Source organism: Danaus plexippus, chromosome 11 (genome assembly GCF_018135715.1).
Source record: "Danaus plexippus chromosome 11, MEX_DaPlex, whole genome shotgun sequence".
Classification (NCBI taxonomy): domain Eukaryota; kingdom Metazoa; phylum Arthropoda; class Insecta; order Lepidoptera; family Nymphalidae; genus Danaus; species Danaus plexippus.
The window spans coordinates 2,175,536-2,203,328 of NC_083544.1; the positions used below are offsets into that span (position 1 = coordinate 2,175,536).

The 27,793-nt window shown below is 34.2% G+C and overlaps 1 long non-coding RNA gene and 1 other non-coding gene across 3 annotated transcripts; one reads left to right on the forward strand and one right to left on the reverse strand.

Moving 5' to 3' along the window:
- The first annotated feature begins 547 nt into the window (after positions 1 to 547).
- On the forward strand, positions 548 to 26,703 carry LOC116765980 (uncharacterized). Of its 2 annotated transcripts, none has more exons than XR_004353203.2 (3): positions 548 to 801; positions 23,582 to 23,816; positions 26,638 to 26,703. It is a non-coding gene; the product is annotated as an uncharacterized LOC116765980 (long non-coding RNA). The 2 variants fall into 2 exon arrangements; XR_009752763.1 differs by having other exon boundaries at positions 26,180 to 26,697.
- Positions 3,123 to 3,194, reverse strand: Trnam-cau (transfer RNA methionine (anticodon CAU)). Its single transcript has one exon. It is a non-coding gene; the product is annotated as a tRNA-Met (tRNA).
- Positions 26,704 to 27,793: the final 1,090 nt, after the last annotated feature.

Consider the following 27,793-nt stretch of genomic DNA (forward strand, 5'->3'; position numbering starts at 1 on the left):
GGCTTTGATTCACCCAAGTTTCGACGTTGCCAACATACAAACAGGACTCCGTCCATATTGTTAGCGAGGATAAACTTACACTGGAACCTGGTTTTCCTAAGGTAAATAAATAATACAAGATATTTAATTATAAACAATTGAAACCAATAAATCAGTCAACACAAGGATTTATGCAGGCACTTAATACGTAAATATATAATTGATATTACTAATGAATAAATCTAGACTATTATTATTGCTTCAAAACATGCGTATTAAAAGCAGTTATGATATTCTATATAGAGTTACAAAGGCTATTTGAATCTTTCTAACCTGATATATCCAGATAAAGTAGAGTCAATAGGACGTATTTAATAATTAAAACGAAATCAAGTAACGTTAACAAAGATTTTTCATTATCAAAACTTTTCCGGATCCAGATACGCTGAAACGCATACCGAATTTAAATCCCAGCCCGGCGCCCGCTTGCTTTATTACGTCGATATGTAAATTTTGTACAGCGTCACTACCCTTATAAAGACCCTGTTTGAATTGAAAATTTAGTCGAACGAGCGAGAGTTAGCTCGCACTCTGCCAGTTCGGCCACGTCTTTCAGACCACTCGCTGCTTTTACGGTCTGCGTTAGAATATTTTAAAACGTAAAAATATACATAAACACCGTGCGTTACACTACGGTGTGATCATAAAGACAATGAATTGACAAGTGACGTGTCACGTGGCTCAGCGATCTGTCAAAAATGAGAGGGACGGCAGTACAGAGAGAAAGAGACAGAGATATACAAAACGATCGCGTGTCCAGACGTAAGTAAACAAACGTTGATATGGTACTTTGAAGTGACAAGATAAGTATTTATTTTAATTAGATCGAGAATTTTAATAAAGGCTCTGTTTTAATGACATTACTGTTAAAGAATTCGTTTGTCGGATAGCGAATACGTGACACGGCACATTGGCTTCGTCCCACTTTTAGTATTATGACCCATTGTATAACACTAGCATAAAATGGCTGTTAGGTCCTCTATTGTGTCTAAATTACTGTTAGCGCAACCAATTCAAACATTAAATGTTATTATTTTACTCGGCATGTTTACCGACTTACCGAGCAGTGTCAGACAAGTTCTGTTCTTTCATACAGAAATGATTTAAGTAGTATTTAGAACATTACATTTATACATTATGCATTGCAATTTATACTTATACAGTTAACAAATGTTCTAAAGTTGGCGACTATTTAATTACTTTCTTTCCTCATTTAAAAGTATCTAATATTTATCTCCAGGTACTGGCGTCTATAAAAAAAATATAAAACACCACAGAGAAGCCTGAACCATATACTTAACTCATCTTCCCAACCATTCACTAATCTTCAACATTACCAATCACGTCTATAATTTCTCAATTCTCATTAATACGTAGATCAGATATCTCCTATAAATCTAAAGCTATACTTACAAGTAATAGAAAATATAAAGTAATAATAATATAAAATTGTTACCAGTAATTTAAAGAGCAATTGAATCAACTGTCGAAGTGGTAAGTTTCCATTCGATATGACTATTACAATCGATGACCGTCCTCCGAACAGATCTTAGCAGCCCCTACAAGCCTCGGGCCAACGATTATCATAACAAGACCCCATTACCTACACCAACGGCATCACCTAACTTATCCGGCTACCCTACAACACGTCATCCCTATTACAATCAGATAAGGTTGAATTTTAATTCAGAAATATGCCTGGACGGTTATGTTCTGAAAACTAGAATTTGACAGAAGAATGCTTCGTTTGTCAATTGCCATCGATTATATACGACGCAGTGCGCAGCCGCAGGCTAATTTGGGGGACCATAGTTAGGTATTTTTCGTCACTAACTAGATAACAAGTGGTTTTAAATTGGAATCTACATAATAATGTATGGAGGGTGTCTAATAAAGCCGTGAGGGTGCAATGGGTGAAGAGAAGGTGGCGGGTTTTTATGTGTAAAGCGAGGCTTTATTACAGTTTTTATAAGTATATATTATATAACCGTCAACAAATGAAATAAGATTGACCGTTTTCTATTAAGGTAAAAAAATTACTGATCAATGAATGACCAACTAAAAGTGAAATTAAGTAGATATATAATAACATAAAATTATTCATAACAAGGACATAGTCTGTAATCTTAGTCGGCTGCACAATAAATGTTATCAGTAACTCGACATATTTCTTATCATATTATAAACGGAACAGAAATTATGAGCCAAATACTTCTGCGAAACCAAAAAATACGTCTAGAAACTTCGGTTTGTCATTTTTAGGAAGAAGCGAAATAATATCAGGTTTTATTAAAAGCTACCATGATGTTTGCGTATCGCTTTTTCAACATTTAATAAATAAAAACTGACATATATAATGAATATCTATGTCGTAAATTTTTTTTGTTTAAAAGTATCATAATTGTTACAACACGATGATAGCTTTAACGTATTCCAATATCGCGGACACATCGAACCAAACATCAAAATACGCTGGAGGAAAATCCATTCAACTTAAAACACGATGGACGTCTAAAAAAACATTGCAGCACGTGTAACAAATTATCAATATCCCATGATAAAACAAACGGCGGTCTGTTTGTACCAGTTGTTTTTATAGAACACAGCGAGCTATTTCACAGTCGAGTACGCAGGTTTTGCCCAGAGGTTGAATTTCAGTTTCGACTCATAGATGGTGTGAGCGGTTACAATAACACTGTTAAATGCATTCCGCTTCGCGTTTTGTTATTTTAATAATTGGAAATTATTTCGTTTGATTAATGTTGTTTTACGTGGAACGGAACGCGTTTGTCATAGCTGACATGGCATAGCTATCCGATGTTTCATTTTTATAACTATATTGGCAAACTAGCAATATATGAGTCGAGCCAAATAGGTTACTGATGTCATTCACCTATAATTATTACCGATTTGTTAGCAGTTAACTTACGTGTTTCTATTATCTAATGAGTTGTCCGGAATAAAATGAACTACGAATAAAAATGAAATATTAAATACGAAAGAGGTCTAATTGTATGCAAAATATTTCTCAAAATGACCACATATTGTACAAACTATAAAAAAAAAAAATTAAAAAAAGTTGTTAGCAGAGCGTGGTTTCGATCCACGGACCTCTGGGTTATGGGCCCAGCACGCTTCCACTGCGCCACTCTGCTGTGTGATTGAGGGATGAAATAGAATAACTAAACTCAACACTCGTAATATCAAAACGAACACGTACCTATTGGATAATGCAAACTTGCTTCCTCCATGATAAAAACATTTAAATAAAATTATTAAGAAATTGTAATATGATGAGAAACTCTTTAAAATTAAAAAATATATATTAATGTTCACTTTTCCAAATAAAACACTGTTGGATATAAAACGTCCTCCAAGGTATAATATTTTTCTATAAAAGGTTTTATTATTTCAAGTATCATAAAGAAATCAAATACATGAGTCAGTCGTGCGAATGAAATAAGCGTTTATTAACAACCAATCCACTTAGACGCGTTTTGTTAAACATTTCAAGGTTTTGAGTGAATAAAAATGTAAGGGTCAAACTATATCCGGGGCTACACTGTAACTATAGCCGAAGGCAGTGCTTGAATATAGCTGAATTATTTTATAACAAGTCACCTGATCGACTGCTACCGTATATGGACAGAGAACTGTATAATTTTTTGTAAATTTATAGACGAGTATGAGTAACTACGTTTTATCATGACACTTAATACTCACCGAGCGTTTCCTTTTCTCATGCAATAATCTACGTCAATACTAAACAACTAAAAAAAAATATTATGCAAAAACCAATGCAACTCTCGGTTAAGCATAGTGCGTTGAAATTAAGTCTACCATCTTCACTAAATTTAGTTTCAGAACCGTTTTAAGATGTGTTGTGGATATATAACAAATAAATATAAAATTAAAATTTTCTTGTGTTTTTAACAGAGGTATAGAGGGAGGTAGAGAATAAGGTAGTGAATTATACCTACAAATTTTGTAAATTATTATAATAAGAACATAATAATATAATAATAAACATAAACAAAATGCCCATAGCAAGTATAGTAACATTTTATTAAGAGTGTAGTTTACTTTTCCCCAAAAAAATACATACTTTAAACCTAAACGAACTCTCTGAACTTACACAAATCTTTTCTTTGTGTTTTTCCTTTAATTTTTTTTTTTGGTCGTACCTAGTAGAAAATTTATCTAAATACAAATTATTTTACCAACGGTATTGTTAACAATTTTTGCATATTTTTCAAAGTTATCAAGAGACATAAATAGGACAAAGAGTTACATCATTGTTCCAGAACTATGACGAGACTAATATAGAAGTTAATCCTTAATGATTAGGTAGTTATTGTATACTATACAAAATAAATTAATATATACAAATTTTAATATATACTATAAGAAATAAAACATTATAGTCACATGTGGAAACACGAAACTATGGTCAGTTGTCACCTAACAATACATTTTACTGAGACACATTTCCCGTGGCTTCAATCTGTAGAACTTTTTTAAAAATTTCCTTCGCTGTATCGCATTGAATGCGGTTTAGTCTTAAATAATTACAGCACAGTGACGGAATTGATCCAATCATTATCGGCGCAGTATTAAGCATCTCATCAGGGAGTCTGCACCAATAAGGCACTACCCCATGGCGTCGTTCTTTATAGTGTTGGAATCGGCGAGCTGGATGGGGGGATTTTATTGGTTTTTTTTTTTACTTTTTATTGCCATGTAAGAGGATTTCTTTAATCGCTGTCCGACGTTAGGAGCGTTAGTTTAATCCCATTCCTCGCGGACCTATAGAGTTGACAGAAAGTTAATCCCTTAAACATATTTAATTAATAAAATGTATGTGCATGCTAAGAGTGAAATCACAGTTCAAGGTACGATATAATAAATTACCCTCCTAATAAAACACAGTTATACAAACGAGGGCACGACACACGATAAAGCAAAATTAAAACTTTCCGATACATTGCTCTCGTACAATAAAACCATTTCGGCTGCTAAATACACCACATTAAGGTGTCGTTAACAAAATGATGATGGTTACATCGAATCAATATCAACTCTATCACACACTGATAGAGTTCGTTTTAGATTGCACCGGATTGTACTTAAACCGCTCTTGTGTTATGAGACCAGCGATAAAAAAAATCTATGAATGGGGTTGTCGTGTGACGGAGTTGCCCCACTTAAAGAATTTATTTCAGAATTTTCGCGACTCTGTATCTAATAACAATATTATTTCAAATTTAAGTTATATGCTATAATTTTTAAAAAATTCAACATAAATAATATATTTACTAACTTCTGTGAGGGATCTCTCTCTCTCTCTCTTTGAGGGATTTTTACATTTAATCTATTACAATAAAATAAACGGGCACGATTTTTGTCATATTTTAATATTCTCTATTAATGAAAGGAAATAAAAACATGATCGCAAAGTTCAGTATCATTAAGGGATTGGAACATTTCATCCCAGAAGTCATAATTCATAAAATAACAGTCCGTCATACAGAGGGACGTTTATCAAATGACACAACTACTATTGTTAAATCCTTTGTCATTTATGTGCCATAGTAAAGAATATAGACATTATTGCACTGTAATTTAAATCTTATTCCGTTAACAGAGCTTCCATTGTTGTTTGATCATTACATTTTCATTTTTACTCACGTAGCTAATAAGTCACATGTGTATAATTATTTTTATATCGCTTGTATTCGACTTGTCATGAATCTGAAAAGGTTTTGGTGCTGAACTTTTGAATATAGCTGGTTGTATAATGATGATAGACTTTTATGATTTGATGTAAGTACCTACTCTTAAAGGTCTCAATATAAATCAAAAATATATATCATGATGAGATCTAAAACTATCGATAGTATTCATTTAAATAAAACTAAATTTCGGATTTACTTCTCGTATTTTATTATTTTAAATAACTACATAATCCCGGCGTTTCGGTTACTTTTCAGCAACCTGCTGGCTGCTGAAAAGTAACTGAAACATTTTACCTTAACAATTTAAAATACGCGTAATGAATCTGAAAAATATTATATATATATAATGTCAAACAATTCATAGTTCTATAGTTTATTGATGGTTAAGTAAATATTCTAGGCACTGTTAAGATTGCTTATAAATGCTTACTCTTTAAGAATAGAGAGATCATAGCATAGGAGAGGAACAGGTAATAAATAGACGTTCTTCATGAAAATCTCTTTTAACCCATACAAGGTTACTCATTCTTCAAATGAGAAGAACTCCCAAAAACAACCGTACTAACCGATGAGAACAAGGACAATGGAAGACTGTTATCAAATTATTGGATTGTCATCGGTCCTTGATACGTATGCGAAGTTTCTAATTCAGACGTCTAGAAACCGGTGAAAATTAAGCTCAAAGATTCCGTTACATAGATACAACCCAAGCTAATAGAAACGTGTTAAAAATTTTATATCATCCTATTTTCGATATAAATTTCTGAACGTTTTTCAAATTGTCGTAGTTTAATCTAAACATAGTACAATTTAATTAGTACACATCATTGCGTATCACGATCTATCTCACAAATTAATTTATGACGTACTAAATGATTACATACATACTTTCAGTACCGTGAAAATTAAAGAAATCGTAGTGAGGATACTTTTAACTATTGCCGTATAAATTATAGGTTACATTAAGTTTTTTTTTTTATTTTTATGCATTACCCTTTAAAGGTAAAACAAGATTGAAATTTTCACACAATCTCGTTAATTTTAGTTGATCATAAATCCAGTCAACATAATAATGTTTGTTAATCAATTCGAGAAAAATAACTCAATCAATCTGACATCTCGAGTCTAGTATCCTAGCAACATATTGAGAGATCAGCAGTATTAAACCCATCACCTAAATTAAAACCGTTCCCACTGTACTAACGGCTTCCTAGCTTCTGTTCCGTACAGCACCCATTTATCTGTGTTGTTAGTGCGTGAGATGCGTTTTGTATATCGTCTTATTGATAGAGATCAACACGCGGCCGTTGCATGGGTCCGAGACACCCGCCACGTGCACTTCATTATATTCGCGCCAAAATGTTCCAACATCGCTTTGTTACGAGATTAGGCGTGAGGGGTATTAAATGGGACCTTCGTTTTATTGATGCTATCACGGAGCCGTGATCAAAATCGCACGGTTTTAACTATTTTATATATGGGTTTTGTTTCGCCGGCTGGTGAAATTTGATTTCCATCTCCTTAATTTCATTAGCTTGGATATTTTTACACAGTTTGTTCCTTACAATCATTTCTTTCTATAGATCGATATGAAAAGTATTATTTTAATCGCAATCGCATTCATTAATAAATAGACATCAAATTAACATTTAATATCTTTTATACGTTTAGAGCAGAAAATAAATATAAAAAATATATATTATTTAGTTAATTTATTGCGAGTAATATCAGAATGTATTGTTGTACGTATTTTGTTGATGATAAATATCGCACAATACAAGTCGGGTGTCAGAATGGTCTAATATAGCACTATTCGTGCTAGTATCAATGGCTCGTTTGTTTTATTCCGCGTTTTCGCCCCTAGTATTAATCACCCCAATACAAAAATATTGAAACACAGACGCATGGCCATTGTACCGGTGGGCGGTGCCGGGCCATATTTATTATTTTTGTCACCATTGTATGCGAGTGGATTATAGCTGGTATTTAGATGAAATTGGGGATAAGGCCCGCTAATCTCGCCTTTCGTTTCTTTTGTGGTGTCGTATCGATTTTTTTTGTAGTTGTTAACGGTGCCCGGCGTGGGCGCATAACGTTTTATAGCATTCACAGACAAATTGCCGTCTCTTTTATGACATTTAATATGATATTTATGATTGAATGCAACGGTTGTTAGCCGACAGAACGCGTCGCGACGCATTGACTTGTAGAATTATCTAAGAGGTCACTTAAACTATGATTTAAGAATATATAACTATACTACAATAGGTAAATGTCGTTATAATAATCAGTACTTATTCTCAATGCTAGTTTTAAGCTTAGTATTTATTTATCTTGATTATTATATTAATTAGTTTATAAAGCAAACTTTATCAGCTATCTCTCTTACCTTATGGGTACATTTACCTATCATGAAATCTTCACATCATTTACTAATTGTTTATTATCATACGATAAAACGATATAACTACTAGAGTCATTTCCATATTTTACCATATTTAAAAAAGAAATGTCTAATAGTTAAAAACAAAAAAAAAACTTAATAATTATAATTAAAATTTAAATAAGTTTTCCGAATCTCACGATCAGACGGAACAAATTCGTCTCATTTTTCCGTTTACATTTCTATGAATTAATCTTAGAATCGAGTAAAAATATAGAAAATACGCTCGTGAAACACGATAATGTGTTGCTATTTCGACAATCATAAAGCAAACAAGCCAAATCTCAGTACGAGTGTTTAATAGATGTTATGGCAGGAACTTACAAACTTCAGCCAGTAGCAGTACATTAGCACAACGCTATGCTGTAGCGGTTAACCCTTGGAATGGTGTTGCGGGTCAGAACAACCCTCTTGTATCAGATCAAGATGCTCGTTAAGAATACATACGCAAGAATACGTTTGCTGTATGCTGTATTCATGCACGTTCATGAGTTTGAAATCTTAGTTTCAATGTAAGGATTACATTGCAAGAATACGCTTGCTTTATGTTGTGTTAACACATACAATAGGTGAATTCAAATAAACTTTTCGAAGCTATGACGATTTGGACGATATTTTTTAGCACTTATATTTTTATTAAGTATCATAACTTATAAAAAAGCAAATAATTAGTAATCACATTTGCCACGTTAATTATGACTTGATGAGCTATTGATGTCACTAGTAAATTATTTTTATCTCCATATCTTACAGCAAAAAATCAAATTTCTGTTGTAAGCACTATACAGTTGTTGACACAACATTATTCACTATAAGTCAATACTCAAGTTGCTATTCACATTTAAGCTTCGTTACATACTTTTAACATCTCAATTATATCCAAACACACATAGGATTACTATTATACGTTGCTGAATTTTCACGGACTAGGCATGGAATTGATAGGGAAAAAAATCATTACTTGGTAGATTGTTTTGAAAAAGACCGCCTATGAGGACCGCGCCGAGCGGGAATCAATACAGACAACCCGACCAGAATACTAAGCAGGTAGGACGCGACGTGCTATCCGACCTATTACTATAATTATATGTTTACAATAACATACAGACGACATGTATAATATAAATAGCAACGATATTCTGAATTTCAAACACTTTTGTATAGATCTTCTATGTTTTTCCATAAATATACAAAACTATTTGACACACGGGTAAATTCTAGTATGTTTAACATTTAAAGCAACCATTGCGTCTATTCTAATTGAAGTTCGTCTTATAAATATATTTTCAATTCCTTTCATTCGGTATATCGACGAGCACAGTTATTGCTTACAGAGCACATTCATGTTAAGAACCCGAAAGGTTGAAACGGATATTGAAATGTTTATCAGAAGCAGCGATCTCCAATGTCAACAGATAACCCGTTTTCGGCAACGCAAACGTGGAGGCAAACAATGAAGTACTCATCCCGAGAGCCAATCCAATCATCTCAAACAGTAACTATCTGTGATAACAATACTCGAACAACCCTTGAGAATACTACCAAATCAACTAAACATTTCATTCTGAAAACGCCCTTGTTGACTTTTGATGTTCCACTATACTGGTATTCCATGTTATCTAAGTTTACTTAATCAGCGGCGGAGCGCTGCCGATTCGGCGTGCGGTCTCAAGGGCCCCTTAACCGGTTAACAGGCCCCAAAACGCGGCCCCCCAGCCAGGGGTCAAAGGGGTTTTCCTTCATAATCTCGATGCGAAAGGAAAATATTCCTTATCTTTTTAATTATAGCCCAGTGACTGTTACGCTACGTCATCTGTTTTAATTTTCGCCCCGCCCCATGGGAGTCTGATAACAAATATGCTGTTATGAGAACGTTAGCATTAATTTTGTTACCTAAAGATACGTTCTGCTTGTTCTGACTCTCCTTACATTGATACCAAAGCTTTCAATTATCGATTTTGTACATTGACTCTATCATAGTCCATTAATGTAGCAAAAAAATTTTACAATATAGTTTAAAGAAATTTCAAACATTGTTTATCATCATGATGATGAAGAGTATTTGATATAGGAATAAATGTTTGCAATTCATTTCTCATCAATTGCAACGTGAACCGTCCTCTCGGCCAGAGACCTTCGGTTCTGGTGTCAAGCTACAACCCATCTGTCAGATCTTCCACCATAAAAACTTAATAAGCGATCCGTCACCATAAAATAAGCATTAAAAAGCCGTCGGATGCTTTTAAAAATACATCAAGATATGAAATCGGTAGTTAATTACCAAGAGACTTTGCGGATCCGATTTCAATGGGGGTGTTATCTGGGGTGAGTGTCAGTCATCTCACGGAACGTACAGAAGTCATCAGCTAGCCCCCTCTAAATATTATATTTATATGAATTTTATTATTAATTTACGTATTTATTAACTTCTTTTTGCTTAATATACATATTTACTCTTAAGTCTAAATATATGTTCGATGTTTATATAAAACATTTAGAAATTATACATTATACAAATATATACATTATTCATACTTATATATATAATGAATCGTTATACACATCTTATGACAGATATAATACAGATAAAATAAAACAGTACATAGCAACATAGGAGTAATTAAAATGCCAGACGTATTTGTCCCTAAACACTTGAATGTTGATATGTATGCAAATATTTATCATACATAAGGGTTATATAGAGCACCCCGTGCATGAGTTCACAGCTGACTGACTCCTAACGAATCAGTTCGTCCGGTCGAACCTCTGCCAGATCTCAGGTATTATAGGCACAATTCACTATTTACCTACGGCTCTACAATTTGAAATTTCCGCGTCGACTCCGACCGTCCAATGAGCGTGGGGTTGTATTTGATTGTTAATTACGTCTGCCTTCCACGCTGATGAATTACGTTCCGTATACTGATTTGTTTGCGTAAACTTTGATATTATATTTTTATGTATTTATAGAACTTTCGTAGTTCAAACAACTTAATTATTCTTAAATTTGTATTGAACAAGTTTAAAGTATATCATTTTATATTATATAAAAACATTATTGGTATTCAAGGAACGCATTAATCGCATAACACGACGCTGTTTGTCGTGCCTTCATGTCCAAGGTTTTTTTATTAAATGTAATTATTAAATTCAGATCTGTATAAGGTATGCGATTTAAATGAAAAAACTTTTTTCATTGCGGTTACAATAATCAACGAATGTTATGTTATGGAAGGAGAGCGCCATGTATAGAAAAAATATTTAAATTTTTCTAAATAGTAAAGGAATGTTTATACTACTATGAAATTTGTGCGAAAATCGTATTGCAAGGATAGATAATCGCACCCCCGAGAGACGGAGACGAAGCTGGTGTTGAAAAGTTTTACTTAAAGGGAAAATTTGAAGGTACTGCTGAGTATAAGTACAATTTTGGCATATTAATTAACATTTATAATGAGCTTTTATCTGAGTAATGATATTAGAAACATCGAGCGCCTTCTTTATTATATTTCGTTCAATGCAGACGCTTTTGATTGAGTCATACCTAAAAAAGTAATTTAAAATTAATTATTAAATAAATCTTAAGAAATGGATCCGTCAAATGTGAACATTAAATCCAAATTTAAGAGATTTCAAAGCAACAACGAAAAGCTTAACCACTGACGCCAGAAACATCAACAAAAATAGAAAGATAATCGAATTATGCATCTCATTATCGCCCATTTTAAATTAAGGGACTGAATCATCCCTTTGCACTCGCAAATAACGCTCCACGACTTCCTTGTTAGCGAACCCGTGTACACGGCCAACATTCCACTTGGACACGGTTCTAATAACAATTTAATACACGAACGAAACTAGACTCTATCTAAAACAAATAGAGATAGGAATCGATCGAATAACAGATATCGAGATACCAAGTGCGAATAGTAGGACGATATTGCGGTGAACCAAAATGAAGCCTGTTTTTAGTGAAAGGCGTCAGCTTGTATGATAGGATTTGTGTATGGAAGTATGAACTAATCTCCCTCCGCTTTTGATAACTCAATAACGTCGCATAATGAGAGGATGGCCTTTGATGCCTCCCTTCAGGGAGGTGTCGAAATCCTAATTGTAGATAAAAAGATAACTTCGACGGGCTCTAGGGACCTGTATTGATTGGACAACACGGACGACAAATACGAGAGGAAATATTGGGGAAAAAAACTTGTTAAAAACATCATTATTGGATAGATATGTCCAGGTTATACTGAACCTTCACAAAATTTAATTTTTTTTGAATGAGTTACACGAAAATTATCATTATTAAAATAGATATTAAATATAAAATTGGTCATTATCAATGGAAATTCATTACACGAACAATAAAAAAAAACTCGTTTCTTTTAATCGCAAGACCCTAATACACGTCTTAAAACCATTGTCGAACGAACGTAAATCTAAATAAAGTTATACATTATCTTCACATGTGCAGACTGACGCTAACAAATTGCGAAATTAAAACTCCCTTGGCAATAGCTTTAAAATCAGCGGCCATTGAACATTTTAATATGTATGGGGACGTGACAACTACAGAACACCCCTTTGAATATTAAATTGTAGGTGAAAATTTGAAAACATTCAACGCAACAATAAATAAATATGATTTATTCACTAATCACGATACAAAGATACCTCTTTGTTTACCTTTGCAATATGTCATATATATATATATATATATATATATTCGACAACAAACAAATTTCGTTTCCCTGTTGCGATCAGCTACGGTTATAAAATGCAGTAAAAAAGTGTATCAAATCCATTGGAACTGGTGTTGCGAGTGACTTCCACTTAGAGATCGACATGTCGAGATGCAATACACAGCATCCCTCTTGTCACAAAATAGAGTATTTTATTAATGATACTCTACAAATTATATATCTTTCGATGTATTTGTGAGGATTTATTTTTTATATGAACTAAGAATTATATACTTGAAAAGCTAGGAAAATATATTTTCCTAATTATTTAATTCCATATGTCAATATTTAAGCCGTATTTACAAAAAGGTCGACACTGTATCGTCCTAATTAGATTTGACTCAAAGTTTTTAAATTTAAAAAACTACATATAAAGTTATTACAATATGAAAGCCAATAACTGGTTCTTAATAATTTTTGTTCCACACCTTATATTTGATAAAGTACTGAAAATAAACACAGGTCACACATTATTGTGAGACGCTTAGGAAATATAAGTTGTCTCTCCAACTATAAGTCATATGAGGCTTGAGCGCTTTTTGGAGACTGTACGATATAATTGCAACTAATTGTTTCCCACGGCTTTGTTTGCAAAATGTAGATGCATTGTCTAAAATTTGAAATTGATCTTATACTTTCGATATTTTATAGTCCCAATTACTAGACACTACAAAATAGAAGATTTCTTTTTACAAATGATATCTTTATATTGATGAAGAATTGCCAATCAGGCTGCTTGTTCAGTTTTATTATAAAAAATATATTTTATTTTTATAAAAAAGAATTGTCCAGAAAATATATGAATGCCGTTGCCTTCATCGAATAAAAAAAAATAGAAAAATAAATTGTTTGCAAGTCCACTGAAACCAAACCCTTAATAACAAATAAAAGTAACAAAACTTAATATTAATATGTTGTTATCGGTGTTTTGATTTGAGAACACATCATCTGCTGTATGAACTGGAGAGAAAGTGTACCGGGAGGGTGCATCTGTTGAATATGGATGAGGGGGGGCTCGGAGGCAGAGATAGGGGGGAAAAGGTCCGGGGGAGGGAGGGGGGAAGGACAGCGTGTAAATGGAAATTTCAAATAAAAACGCCTCAAATATTAACATCAGCTGGATTCATGTTTTCAGCGTTTTTTGCCGCGGTCGACCCCGGACGCGTGATAACACAGCAATAAAACACCGTCCCGCAGATCCGCAGAGGTATTATTATATAGGAATTAGATTTGCTACATTCGTATACAGCACGATACGTTTGAATTTTCCGTCACACAATTAATACGTTATTCAGATAGTGTGGAGCTGGGAGCGCGTCGAATGAGATATCCTCGTAAATCATAGCATTGTGAGCATCTGAAACAAGCCTTGATTACTTGCGGCGGAAGTGCGTCATGCGGTTATGACGTCACGGAGGAAGCTGCCGCCGATCCGGAACTAGACGCTGTGTCCGGCTACTTACAGTTTAATGACTTACCATGACACAAACTGTAACTAACGAGGTGTTCGGAAACAACGCGCCAGGAGTAAGCCCGGAGATATTTTCGTATACAGAGTAATTTTGATGTTAATTTTTTTTGGTATCATCTGGACTATAAATGAAAAATAGAAAGGGCTTTATCGATTTCACTATAAAAAATATATAACACTAGTACATTTGCGGCAAAATTATTAAATGGAACATCACTTACGTTTTAATCTTTTTGAAAATAGAATAAAAACAGTATTGTACTCAACAAAAAAGTTTACCTGATCTCCATATCAAATAATTTATAACAAATTCATGGAACAGATAATATTATATCAAACACGAAGAAATTTTGCATTAAAACAATGACAAGTAAAATGAAATATACATTGTGGAAAGTTGCTTAAACTTGTACCCTCTAACGCGAGATTAAGAATTATTACCTCTTATCTGAAGCCCTAGTCGACAACTCGTCGGCCATTCGCTCCTACGATATCTATGCCCGAATTCTACAGTCTACCTAACACCCTTACAGAACATACGATCCATCCAATCGAATATAAACTCTAACACCCCAATTACAGAGCACATATCACGTCACCTGGAACAGAAGCTCCCAAGACGTGATTAGCGAAAAGCTGGATGCTGGGAATCATTTGCGAAAGAGACAGGTGACATAATATTATGCAAATGTCCTAGTATGAATGAGACGACGTCATTCCCGCGGTTCAGTTTCGGGGGTCGGTTGAAATTTATATACGGATGAAACGATTTATTACAAAAGCATAGTCGCTACTTGAAATTAATTACGCTAAGTTTTGCTTTAATTTCGCCCCGTTATGAGATTTCGGGATGTCGTCGTATTGGCGGTATTTTTTAAGGAAGAGAATTTTGTTATTTATGAATGCATGAAAAGTTTTAATTTAGTGGGGTCCGATTAAAGTTATTTTGTTTTATTATAGTAGATGTAAATTAGACAAGCCGGATTACAAAATATTATTCTAAAACGTTATTAATATCCACAATTAATATGACGCCACATAACTTAAGATGCGCTTCAGACGTGTTATCGGGATAAAGCACGCGATGGCGTCTGATAAGTAAATGAGGGATCCCGAGGGAGCTCGTGTAAAGTGTAGGAATATATTGTGAGCAATAAGGCAATCCTTCTTCACACGTAACCTTAGAATACTGACCAATAAAAAAACAATAAATATCAGTGTAATTCTTTTAATCATTAAAGTACTATTAAAGCTGCTTTTACGATAATTTTTATATTATATATATTATTTGATCAATTGTAATTCAATATTATTTACTAAAATATCGATCTAATCTCAACTCAATACATTTCTTTATGAATCCGTGACGTCCAATCACGAACATTGTAACAGTCAACAAATTCCCATCGTAAAAACCTCCAGCTCTCAGCGGACATCAAACGACTTGCCTAAAATATTCCATTTGACACCCGCCTTTGGTCTTTGATCTTGTCCCAGCGAATTGCAACCAATCACAGGCCGGATCAACTTTGATTGCTTGAGGGACTCTTAATTACCCGATGACCTTCTGGTTTGCAAAGATCGACCCTTGGCACTCCACTAAGAGGCAATTTGCTGAACCCTACATATCAGACGCATTTCAACTATTTACTTGATACAGCAAATAAACACGTGCTAAAGCAATCATTCCTTATAATCAGCTTCCTAAACTTACAAATATATAAAGCAATATTAACTAATTGAGGTCCTCGAGAGAAATGTAGTTCAAATACAAATATATATTTAAGTATAAGTTTCAACCGGGAGCTGAATACATCTCGTTAGGCTCTAAGTATAACCAAAGATACATAAATTAAAAGTGGATACGGTATCAGGGCTCACGTAGACGTGCAGATGGACAGCTGATGGGCAAGATCAATCCTGGAGCAGCGAGACTGGTTCGTGTCGCCGCTGCGAAATACACTATCGAAATACAAACCAAAATAAACCCTACCACATACGAATAAAGTGCAAAAAATAAATGTAGCAAATCTCCAGAGTGCCGTCGTTTATTTTGTGTACGACTCAATAAATTTCTAACCCGGGAGCGAATGTTGGACGCATTAAAAATGTGCAAAAAAAAATATTCAGCAGACATTGTCTCGCTGGGATTGTTTTTTGTTATATCGACTGTCATACGAAACAACCGGCTATTATATTACTCATTGTTCGGTTTTGGTTTAATTTTATATGACAAAAACCGTTCCGTAACTCTTTTAGGTGATACATAAAAATACTTTGGAAGGAATCGAATACTTTTAATGAACGGACACAGAATTAACGTTGCACGAAATCAAAAAAATTAACGTACAGGGTACTTAATATGGTCTTTATCTATACGTATACTTATTATTATATGAATTTATATATAGTGTAGCGTCCCGGAACGATCTAATTAAAGGGATATAATTGGAATTCCTAAGATTAAGCGAACACCTCGCACTAAAAGCTACTCTGTGTCTCTTTGGGGGGCGCCACGTTGCCTGTGATTAACGCTGCGCCCGCGCATGTTTCACTTAATTAGCCTGAAGACATGCCGCGTTCACACTCCAACACACCTAAAAAGGAGATCTTAGTTAGCCTTAAGTAGACCTCTGTGTTTCACGATTGTTCGTTTTGTCTCAAGATCTCTAACAGATTATACATTTCAGCTATACCTACTTTATATATAAAACGATATCATCATAAAATATATCAATAAAAATAAAAATAATAAAACCATTTATTTGTGACGAATGTTTTGTTAAATGGTAAGATGTTAACGCATCGTTATATATAACACTGAGGGATGATAAAAACTTGACATGCCACGATAAATAAAAAGCCGAGCAAATACACAATACCAGGCAGCGAGCGGTTGTATTACTCCATTCCGAGCGAGGCTCCTGCAACGTGAGCTCGATGTGAACAAAAACGAAGGGAGCGTTCCATTGCCAACGGTAGCGAAATAATAAGATCGCACAACAAAATAAACAACCACCAAAGAAACAAAAGGAAGGCCTAGTGAAATAAGGCGAAAAGGTATAAGAGTGACGCGGTGTGGGCCCGCGCTCATTGTCTTCTGGACACAGTCTCGAAACATCAAATAATTGGATGTGATATATTTAAATTAACACTAATTATTAATGTTTCTATATCACAGTTCTATATAAATAAATACTTCCTTCATATGGCTGGGTTGTATGTGATTAAGACGGCTGACTACGCTCGTAATGAGAACTAACTAATAACCATGTCTTAATACATTTGTAACTCCGGATCTACCCTTTAAGGCGCCGTCTTAGGACGAACTGTTGATTGCAATTCAATGAAGTGTGCTTGATCGAATAATCTAGTAAATAGAAGTAATAATCTCGTTACCTAAATGAAAATATTTGATATTTGGGTCACACTACATGTAACAGAGATTGATTCGATACAAACGATAATATAAATTATAGGAACGTCGTGATTACTCTGTCATTGAGGATTTTTTTTTTATTCATAATGAAAATAATATATTGCCGTATCCGATTTCACTGGCTCCATGTTTAAGGTTACTGATAAAAAAATCGTTCGCAATGGGACTGGTCGTGGTACATCATTGCAGCTTCCGATACGTGCTACCATTCGTGCCACGTATAACTTTGCAGGCATCTTATCGTGATGGAATTAGGTTCACATTCGAATGGCTCTCGCTAATTAATGCCAAGGAATCATATGAGCTTCCAACCGGCCATTGATAAATTGACAGCCAGCAAAACACACGGCTTAATATATTTTTACTTTATCGTTTTGTCACAATTGCTAAGATTCTCTTAAAAGTCAATATTTTAATTAAGAAAACATGTCTGATGTAACTTTTGTTTGTCGAATATCAATTTTTTTTTTTCTCTAACTACGTTCGCAAATACAAAATTACGTCCAGATATCATTCGATTCTATAGCACAGACTAAACACATGTATAACATTTTCAAGAGTAATAAAATTGTCAATAATAAAACGCTCACTCATACTTAAAACGATACAAAATTCTACGAACATCTGGACAATTTTGTCTTCTAAAGAAAAAAAAAATACAACTGTTTATAATACCCCATAACATAAAGATTTACTGACAATTCCGTAGATTATTTGATTGCTTTTGGCCAATTTTAGTCTGATCAAGGAATCAAACAGACAGAGCCAGTCTATAACCATCTTCAAATCAGACAGACAGTTCTATATGTATATAATAACGTTACCAATCTGCTTGTACATACCTAGATAGATGTATCCTGGATAACTAGATATGCATCTGCTAACAATGTATTAAATGTTTGTATATAATTTCAATATCCTATTATCCTTCCTTGATTAAAAACTTCACAAATGATTTGTCTAATCTTAGTAAGCATTATATGTTATGTCAGTCTTCTTCATAGTCGGAACGTACGTTTGGAAATGATTTTAATGAATTTCCATATATATATATTTATATTATTATATTTATGTATATAATAATATCCAAGAGGTTACAAATATATAAAGTTTTAAATTGTCCCCGATAGTAGTTTGTTTTATTACGGTTGAGGCGAGTGATAGAGGCTTCGCGGAAGGCGCCTAATGAAGATCTTAATTGGGTGTGCGCGTGTGTTCGCGGCTTTATCGAAACTACCAGCTATTGTAACTTCGTCTCGCTACTGAACTCCTGGTACTTCAAAAACAATATATAAAGATATTACTTCATGTAGCGGAGCTATAAAAAATAATCTTCTTGTCGGTCTCGCAAAACAATTTTTTTGAAATATAAAGCGAATTAAATCCAATTCATAAAGGCTACAAGTTTTACTAAATATGGACTATCAAAACGTAACAAACTAAGCTATAAGGCTATCACATTACAAAATTTCATGGCAATATATTACAAAAATGTAACGTCTCGCTGTCACAGGTATATAACGTTCACCAGCGGTCAACGCGTCACGATATGCGATATGCGATAACAAAAAATAAACAACCGAAAAAAAAAAAACTCCCAAAAAAAATTACACTCACGCGAAACAACCATTACAAAATAACTCCGTCGTGTAGCAAGTGATTCGATTTACTGAACGCAAATAGGAGAAGAGACTGACATAAAATCAATCGGCTGGCACGCGAGGCTTAACACCGAAATAATGTAAATTATTGCTCGTAAAAATGTCATTTTCGACGTCCTAGTGACGTCACGGCCAAGACCGCAACTCTTACTAGCGAAAGACGACGAGGGAAACCACACTCTGAGGACAATGAAATAGAAGTCATAACAGCAAAGCGGATATCGACTCAGGGAATGGAAACCGAAGGAAAATCGTTTGCGTTGATACTGCCCCCGCTTTGTTATCTTTGTCATCAGTTAGAGGTAACATTTGCATATCTAGCGTTTTGCTTCCTCGGAGTTTGCTTACATCCTCATTTGAGACGGTGAGCGTTCTATCTATATAAGAATAAATTCCATATATATAAATAGAAAACATCACAAACCCGCTAACGTCTCATCGCATCAAAATCTTGTTTAAAATAGGACAAAAGCTGTCAGGGCAGTAAACCTCAAACGTCGCGAGCCAGTGTGTGGGTGTCCGTAGTCACTGGGGTGGTGTGCACACAGACGTACTGAGACGATCATTTACATACGGCGGGGTACGAGCCGGGAGTGAGAGGGAACTACCTCGGGGACCTCGCCCTCCCCAGCGTTGAACAGAGACCACTATATTATCATCCTGAGCTAAAAAAACGAAAAGTGGGCGGGGGATTACATTATAGTAGCGAAAGTAATCGATATTCTCTTTTAGTATGAGGTTGTTAGACCTGTGCAACTGCAGCCTAAATACGCAACGGTTAGGTCATGTACGATGCAGGTGACGTACGTTTTAAAGCCTTAGGGACTCTGAAGGCAGACTGATGCTTACAACACCTTAGGCATCTCAAAAACTCACAAAGACTCGTATGTGTAACATCAGTATTCAGGGATGTCTATCCAAAAAACAATGAGGTCAAACAAACTTTGATCTGATCTTTATAATTATTACCACCCAAAAAAAATTCAAGTTCAAAATGAATATTTATGTACTGCTATTATTTAGTGCAATGTTTTATTTATTAAGAGGTTGAGGTCCCAAAATGCTATAGGACATTGACAAGTATCGAAAGGACCTCATTAATTATTAAAACGGACCACCGTTTGGGTCAATGGCGTATCAAAGATGCACCGTTTAGAGCAAATGAGCCGTGGGGCATTTTGCGCATAATTTCACAACTGGACCCTACCGGCCGCTAAACGGACATCGGCCCAAGATAAACGACTCCGTGCTTATGTGTCCCTGGTACTTTATAAATATTTGAAATCAATAGTGACAAACAAACTAAGTTATTTCATAACTAAACTATTTATTTACGTAAATATTAAGAGAAAATTAGGAAGAAAATTAACGAAAAAAACCAATGAAAGTTATTCTCTGGAGTAGGAAATAAGAAAATGTATTTGTTTAGTGTTTTTTAACTAATTACTCTCGCGTTTTTGGCTGAACCAAAGGTTTTTAAACACCGGTTTTGATGTCAATGAAGAGTTTGGAAAACAATATTACTAACAGAAATATAGAAGACATTTCTTTCTTATACAACTGAATAACACTCAAGAAGAAAAAATGCGGACAATATATAATTAATTTTAAGGTTGTTACATTGATATTGAACCTCTTTACTATCTAATGATGCTAGTATATAAGAGATATATTATTTTTATATTCGATTTTTAAAAAATCTAGATGCTACATAAAAATATGATACGTAAATCCGTAGCTACGTGACGTAACGCGGCGTGTCGTAACGTAAAAATAGGGGATATTTATATAGTGATAAAATCCATTTACGAGCTGTGCTACAATGCGGGACGAACAAACTTTATTTCCATAGCTTTCATATCTAGAGGACCAACGACGGTAGGGACTTGCTGTATATCGATATTTTAAACGATAATATGTATAATATCGATTCAAATCATATTAGAATATTAAATGTATACAAAAAATATGTGTTATCCTATATGGAATATAAATTTATAATAACAGTAATTAAAAAACAACTTTCATTTAACATAACTTACTTGTTACTTAATCCGTACTATAATAATCTATACATGTTTTGCCAACAATATCTTTAAAAAAAAACTTAATAATTATTTTCGTTAATTAAAAATTATTCGCTTCAAATAAGTACATCACTAAAAACAAAGCCACCCTTACTTTTTTCTTCAATTTTCCTTTTGCGATCTTCTTTCACTTAATTGACGTAGAATTTTGATTGGTCCGGTATCCGCCATATTTCTATGCATCTGTCGCTATCATTTTTTTCTTAATTTGAGATCTCATTTATTATTCCGTTCTTATTTTAATGGCTGGCTTCGTTATCGTTGGTGTCTCAAGTCGATATTCCTCTAATTGATTATTCGAGCACCATCGAATGCAGTGCCACAGATTTATTCACCGTTTCCAACATAATAGATCTATATTACTTCTACAATCCGATTCGTCGGTAATAAAAATAAACGAAATAATATAATCGATGCATCAATAAAACAATCGGAAGTTACATTTCAATCGGCACAGCAATTACTCGTCAAAGGCGGTACAGTTGAATAGTAAATGATAAAACAGTATGGTGGGATTGACAAAACGGCTGCGCGCGCGCCGATTCACTTGTACCACGGTACAACGCCTAACAAATTTCCAGAATGGCCTCCCATTGAAACGTCATGCTAGCTGCATTGTACGTCCCGATGGTCCCTTAAATCGATACAAAGCTTACGTTTCGATGGTGAAATCAATGGATCTAATTAAATCGTACTGGCTTATATCCTGTTTATATTACTAAAATTGATGATTTTGATGTATGATAATGTTTGTTATATGTACAATCAATGAAATATGGATAGATTTTGAAGAAGATTTGTAAATAATACTTCTCGCACGGAGATAAGAGATATAGTATATATTTCTTTCTCGTATAACAATTTTATCACATACGAAGTCACGTTATACAAACAGTAATGCTGACGGTCGGCTCCATATATATATTTAAAAGACACATTACACACCGTAGCCATTTTCGATGTTCACTTCAGCGAACACAAAGGAAACACCTAGCTATTCGTTTACATTTAATCGATATGAATATGAAGAAATCGTTTTGAAAATATAAAAAATAATCGCTTAGTTGTTGCGTATCTCCGTTTATCGGAATGTCTCTAATTCGCGTAATACACCTCTGTGCCGAGGAAGCGTTTGTGTATTACAAGTGGCTTTCGAGTCTATTTGTCGCTCCACAGATGACTTACCATCCGTTTCTCACTGGATCTCTGATGAATGGAATATTTGTTTCCATGCACTGATTGATGATTGTTAATATTCGGAACGCGATGCCGCCCGGCGCCAGCATACGTCTGATTCAAACAAAAAGCTAAACTGTACGACATTAAATGCAATGTAAGTCTGAATTCCCGGACCGAATTATAATTATGTATAAAAGCTTAAACGAGGAGAAAAACAATATTTAAAATTAAATTAATTATTTACGAATTAGAGCCCGATTCCTTATCGGGTATAATGAAGTCTCATACAAACCAACCGCAGCGTTCACCTTAATGTAGGCACATAATTTTCATGTAATTTGTTTTTCATACAACTATATATAAAACTAAAACTAAATATTTAATATTATATCTAAAAATTGACGCAAAATATGAATAGGAAAATGACTTAAAAGTAAATGAAAGTACCTCTAGAATCCCAAGCAACGTAAAGCTGCACACGAGATAGCTACGTTCCTAAAATTCACATACAGTATTTGAGAGCTGAACTAATATTGCGAGCGCATCTCGGGTTCGTTAACCCCACGAAATAAATACCTAGAGAGTTTAATAAACATCACTAGAGGTGGCATTTTATGTATCAAAGGCTTTTACAATATATAAGTGGAGTGCAAATATATGCTTTATTAACTAGATTAATAAAGACTACATAATAATAAAAAGTTCAAAGTTAAAAAATATTTTTACGACCGACCATATTTGCTTGACATTACCTTAATGTCATACAAAATGCATCTCTGTTACAGCTTCTACGTTGTGACTGGTGTTTGAGGAGGTGCGGGGGACGTATTGAAGGGGGGGCAGCCATACAAAAATATGCAAAGCGCGAGCCGGGCCCTTGACACGAGCCTACTTCAAGACTTCATTATCCCAAACAATGCCCGTTAAAAGTCACGCACACAGCGACCGCTGTTTACAAACAAGAGGTTAGCGTGTGTGAGTTACGAGAGATTGAAGATGTGCTAACCGACTTAATAATGCGTAAGTCACTTTTCACACTTATATAATTGTGACGCGCGAGGTATAAATACGAATACCGAAGAGCAATTCTCATAGCAATACTTACTCGATTTACTCGACACTAAAATTACTCACAACTATTATGTACTCGAGACTGAGTGATGCGTGTGTTTCATCTAATGTTTACCTGAAAAATGACTTCTAAATGTAGTAAATAACAACAAAGTTTGTACTTCAATAATCTTGTGTTCAACAATACGTAAGTCCGCGTGTTGTCTCATGTAAAATGCATAGGATACAGCCTCAGCGAGTCTCTTACTCAGATATTTGAGAGCACATTTTTGGGCGACCTTGAAAAGTTTCCGCTGAAATACTGAAGCATCTAAAATCATATTTTTAAGTTATTAGAATTATTCAAATAATTATTGTCATTATTTTATCAAGTTTATAAATTTTTTTTTTATCACTAATAGTTTTTTTCATACAATTAGGCGTTTTATATAATTTCATAGTTATTTTTATTTGTATATAATTAGGTATATATATTTATGAAAAGTTTAGAAGGATACTAGAAAAAATAAAGACGTAAAGATCAAAAAAATATCTTATTGAGAAATAAGTTTCTTGAAATAAATCGTATATATTTTGGTTGCCATATAAAAATATACATACTAATTAACGTTACATATAAAATGAATTTATTATCTATGTATATTCTATGTTTTAATATGTTATAATAATATTATGAATATCAAATTTATTAAGGCCTATATACCTATAAACCTTTAGATCCTCTACATACAAGTTACTGTTCTACATAAAAAAAAAATTACATACAGGGTATAAATACTTTAAGAGATCGAAGAAAAATGAATAAAATATGAACTATGTAAAACCTATTTTATCAAGAATATTCAATCTAGCCATACCAAGAACGTCGTTACTCCCAGCACAGAAATATAAAGTACTGGTAATTTTAAACAATTTTTATTAAATAAATGAAAAAAATCAATAATAAAACATTAAGCCTTAAATTGTTTGAATTCTATATTTTCATATATTTAGTATACAAGGCATAATCATATCTAATAATTCCATTACCTGTCACTTGCTCTGTCAATAGAAAATTTCAATTATATTAGAGACAAAGACTATAGCATGCTGCCAACATAACAACCAAATTGTCAAATAAGCCAGAGGTGTGAGCGATTACAAATTCCCAACTTTACCTTCGACTCCGCCTGTGGAAATCTAAAAGGTCTTGGAGGTCCTTGCTATTTAAAAACCAAATATCAATCAAACGAATTCCGTTTTAAGGGATATTTTTTTGTCAACGTTCACGGATCTATCTTCAGCCGTCAACATTTAAAACAAAATGGAAAAATATAGTTTTCATATCTTAATCAATCATATATTTTTGAAAGGGAATACTTTCAATTGGTTTTAAAGCATAATTCATCAAATTTTTTACTACTAGTTGATATGCCAATTGGCATCCAATTAGACATTGAGTAATCATTACTATCATTCTGTCATATTATTTACTTCGCTTTAATTTTCACTTGCATGGAACCTCCATTATTGATTTATTTTATTTTAAGACGAATTAAGTATGGTCTGTACACACAATCGAAAATTTATTTATATGTATAATTTCAGAAAGGTTTTTGGACGGTTTTTATATATTTAAGTTTTTTTTTAATGTAATTTGATAAAATTATGAATTTCTATAGTAATAATATATTAAAATCATTTAAACTTATATTGTGACTCGACATCTCTGATAGAATAAACTGTATGGGATGATTGTCGTACGAGAAAATGCTTCCTGTCAAAAAAGGTTACATAGCATGATGTCGAAACACAAAACGTCGGCTGAATAACATAAATCTGCGTTAGAATAAGGCCAAGATCCGAGTCATACAGCCAAAGCAGCCGAACCAAGATTCGGTAAAAACGCAAACTTGAGGGCGACGACACAGCCGAACCGCGCACGAAATGTATTCAAATATATGCGCGATTAATTCAGGCTGCATAGCCAACGGGACGGTGTTAGTGTGGCGGTCTCACTTTCTACGTGGATCGATGAGGCCGTGACCTTCGCAGCCTTATTTGCTGGTTGATTCTATTTTTTGGACGGTCAGGTCTCGCAGCGGAGTCGACAATTAGCAAAGTTCGCGTCACCTGGCACCCAATCGATATGAGCTGGTCGGTTTATACATAAACAGCAATAAAGGTCCGTATACATCAGAGACCGATAAATTCGTTGCTCGTACCTAACCGAATAGTAACTAACAGCAGACAGACTACAAAGCCATTGAAATCTCATCAGAGCTTCCGTCGATTTCAAAAAGAAAACGCGCCCTTGTAAAATTCCTTTTCAGGTCTCAGTGGAATTCAAGTATACGTACAGGAGGGCTGAGCACCATATATAAACATAGTGAGCTGGGCGTACTGCGTCTGTGTGCGTGACGTGACGCCGACTCGGTGCCGCTGTGTGGGTGAGACGTGACGGTACGCGGCGCGTGTGTGTGTGTGTGTGAGGAATGTTCACAGGAGGATGTACAGCGGTTCATTATTTTAGATACGTTATGACGTCATATAGATAGCAGTTAATATTAATTTAATCGATTAATAAGGAGGGTTGTACTTGTGAATTAAATTTTATGATTAATTTATACTAAATTGTGTTGTTTTTTGGCTTGTATTTCCCAAATCTTAAACCGTGAATGTATTTTTTGTTGCTTTCAAAGAACATTTTATGTAGATTTTCAAAGTTTCTTTGCGATTCAAGACAAAGTATTAAACTACAAACTGCTAAACTGGTATTATCTGTTTCCAGGGGATTCCAGATGTATCCTTCCACTGTTTCGCACAGAAGATCATTCATCACACCTGTATAGAAGATTAAGGGTTAAGATACATACTTAAAAAAAATATTATGAGTATACACATTTTTTATTTCGCTCCTATTATTTTAAGTTAAAAACAAATTAAAAAAATCAGAGACGTAACAATTTATTAGATAATTCCATTTAAAAATCTCAAATTCATACTTATATTACATTCCAAATGTGACATTAATTAACTGATTAATGTTTATAGAAGCATCAAAGTGATAAATATATTTTCCCTAACTATCAAGACTATTAAGTCTCTGTACAAACTCACACTACTGTAGAGCTACGTGCCGTCGTCTTGGTAACGAGACGCATGCGTGGCGCCGCCTACCGTCCCCCTCGTCCCCCGCGGCCCCCGGAGCCCCCGAGGCCCCCCGGACCGCAGCCCCCCATCAGCACTTAGTGCCAAGTACGAAGCTGATCTATTCTATATGATTGGTCATTGAAGGATAGACCATATTATGTGTTTTTTTCCTGATATGAACATAGAACCTCAGCCATTCCTATACCAAATTACGTTTTTAATTTATCGATTATCGATTACTCGATTTGAGTATCGATAAGTTTGGAATTAAATCAAAAATCATCGTATTATTCCAATCGAGCACGTCGATAAGTCTCCAATAACAATATATATACGAAAAATAATAGTCCAACAGTCCGTTTGTTTATTCATTACAATAATACGTCCCAGTAACGAGGACATTTACAAAACACTGCTAAGTACACAATAATGGACTTTTGAACATGCTGTACTAATATATCTATAATACACTAGCGCGAGACAGATGTATACGAACGTTATATGTGCGAGCGGGACGGGTGATGCACTCACACATACAAACACGGGAAAACCTCACGCACACTAACACGCGACTTACACAAACGGAATGTAGGTATTGGCGGAGAAACGTCAGTTGATAACGACTGTAATGTAGGATATGATTTTATAGTATTAGATGTACGGAAGGATAACTCGGATTTTACATTTGCTCTTCTAAAATGGTGGAAGAATTTCGGGAAACTTTAAGAGTTTATTAACCACGGACTAAAATAACTTTTATAATATATTTTTAACAAACGTGGCAGGAAACGTAG